General features: G+C 30.5%; 1 non-coding gene across 1 annotated transcript; it reads right to left on the bottom strand.

Annotated features, from left to right (window-relative positions):
• Nucleotides 1–2319: 2319 nt before the first annotated feature.
• LOC148579606 (small nucleolar RNA R71) lies at nt 2320–2427 on the bottom strand. The gene has a single exon (XR_015895539.1). It is a non-coding gene; the product is annotated as a small nucleolar RNA R71 (small nucleolar RNA).
• Nucleotides 2428–2642: the final 215 nt, after the last annotated feature.

The following is a 2642-nucleotide window of genomic DNA, read 5'->3' as shown; positions in this document are numbered from 1 at the left end:
TCTTTTCAAAAATTTTTCAAAAATCTTTCAAAAATTTCTCCTTTGTTTTCGAAAAATTTTTAAAATAAATCTTTTCAAGAATTTTTTTTTTTTCAGAATTTTTAAGAATGAATTCTAGAGTTTCATGAAGCATGTTGAAGCATGGCTGGCTATAAAACCATGTCTAAATTCTTTTGGACAGAGGTTTTGGATTAAAATTGAATGAATTACTCCCATATTCATGCTAAAGCTTGACTAGCTATTAAGCCATGTCTAACCCTCAGATTGGAGCTTTAGATTAAGATTGTAAGATTCCTGGAATTCATATTAAAAATTTTGGAATCCTTATTTTTTTTTCAAATGATTTTCGAAAAATATAAAATAAAAATACAAAAAAATCATAAAATTATAAAAATAAAAAATATTTCATGTTTCTTGTTTGAGTCATGTGTCATGTTATAAGTTTGGTGTCAATTGCATGTTCATCTTGCATTTTTCGAAAAAAATCATGCATTCATGGTGTTCTTCATGATCTTCAAGTCGTTCTTGGTAAGTCTTCTTGTTTGATCTTCATGTTTTCTTGTTTTGTGTCTTTTCTTGTTTTTCATATGCATTCTTGCATCCATAGAGTCTAAACATGAAAGATTTCTAAGTTTGGTGTCTTGCATGTTTTCTTTGCATATAAAAATTTTCAAAAATAAGTTCTTGATGTTCATCTTGACATTCAAAGTGTTCTTGGTGTTCATCTTGACATTCATAGTGTTCTTGCATTCATCACATGTTTTGATCTAAAATTTCCATGCATTGAGCATTTTTAGTGTTTTTCTCTCTCATCATAAAAAATTCAAAAAAAAATCAAAAAAATATCTTTCCCTTTTTCTCTCTTAAAATTTCAAAAATTAGACTTGACTTTTTCAAAAATGTTTAAAATATAGTTGTTTTTATGAGTCAAATCAAATTTTCAATTTAAAAATCTTATCTTTTTCAAAATCTTTTTCAAAAATCAAATCTTTTTCATTTTTCTTAGTTATTTTCGAAAATTTTAAAAATATTTTTCAAAAATCTTTTTCTTATCTTTGTCTCCTAATTTTCGAAAATAACATCATCAATTAATGTTTTGATTCAAAAATTTCAAGTTTGTTACTTACTTATTAAGAAAGATTCAAACTTTGAGTTCTAGAATCATATCTTGTGATTTCTTGTGAATCAAGTCATTAATTGTGATTTTTAAAATCAAATCTTTTTCAAAACTAATTTCAATCATATCTTTTCAAAAATATCTCTTTATCTTATCTTTTTCAAAATTTGGTTTTAAAATATCCTTTCTAACTTCTTATCCTCTTATCTCTTCAAAATTGGTTTTCAAATTTGTTTCAACTAACTAACTAACTTTTTGTTTGTTTCTTATCCTTTTCAAAACTACCTAACTAACTCTCTCTCTCTCTCTAATTTTCGAAAATATCTTCCCTCTTTTTCAAAATTTTCTTTTTAATTAACTAATTATTTTAATTTTTTATTTTAATTTTCGAAAATTACTAACCTTTTTCAAAAACTATTTTCGAAAATCACTAACCCTTTTTCAAAAATAATTTTCGAAAATCCTTCTCCCTCATCTCCTTCTAATTATTTATTCATCTACTAACACTTCTCTTCATCTCACATCACTGCTCCTATCCTTACCCTTGTGTTTGGATTCTTCATTCTTCTTCACCCCTATTCCTTTTCTTTTTCTACTAACAATAAGGAACCTCTTTACTGTGACATAGAGGATTCCTCTTCTTTTCTTGTTCTCTTCTCTTTCTTATGAGCAGGAACAAGGAAAAAGGCATTCTTGTTGAAGCTGATCCAGAACCTGAAAGGACTCTGAAGAGGAAACTAAGAGAAGCTAAATTACAACAATCCAGAGACAACCTTATTGAAAATTTCAAACAAGTAAAGGAGATGGCAGCCGAACCCAACAACAATAATGCAAGGAGAATGCTTGGTGACTTTACTGCACCTAATTCCAATTTACATGGAAGAAGCATCTCCATTCCTGCCATTGGAGCAAACAACTTTGAGCTGAAACCTCAATTAGTTTCTCTGATGCAGCAGAATTGCAAGTTTCATGGACTTCCATCTGAAGATCCTTTTCAGTTCTTAACTGAATTCTTGCAGATATGTGATACTGTTAAGACTAATAGAGTAGATCCTGAAGTCTACAGGCTCATGCTTTTCCCTTTTGCTATAAGAGACAGAGCTAGAGTGTGGTTGGACTCTCAACCCAGAGATAGCCTGAACTCTTGGGACAAGCTGGTCACGACTTTCTTAGCCAAGTTCTTTCCTCCTCAAAAGCTGAGCAAGCTTAGAGTGGATGTTCAAACCTTCAGACAGAAAGAAGGTGAATCCCTCTATGAAGCTTGGGAAAGATACAAGCAACTGACCAAAAAGTGTCCTTCTGATATGCTTTCAGAATGGACCATCCTGGATATATTCTATGATGGTCTATCTGAATAGGCTAAAATGTCATTGGATACTTCTGCAGGTGGATCCATTCACCTAAAAAAATGTCTGCAGAAGCTCAAGAACTCATTGACATGGTTGCTAATAACCAGTTCATGTACACTTCTGAGAGGAATCTTGTGAGTAATGGGACGCCTATGAAGAAAGGAGTTCTTGAAATT

The sequence above is a fragment of the Arachis ipaensis genome, chromosome B10 (genome assembly GCF_059453495.1).
Source record: "Arachis ipaensis isolate K30076 ecotype BB chromosome B10, ASM5945349v1, whole genome shotgun sequence".
Taxonomy (NCBI): Eukaryota; Viridiplantae; Streptophyta; class Magnoliopsida; order Fabales; family Fabaceae; genus Arachis; species Arachis ipaensis.
Note: the sequence above shows the minus strand (reverse complement) of the source record. Positions and strands in the feature narration are given on the sequence as shown.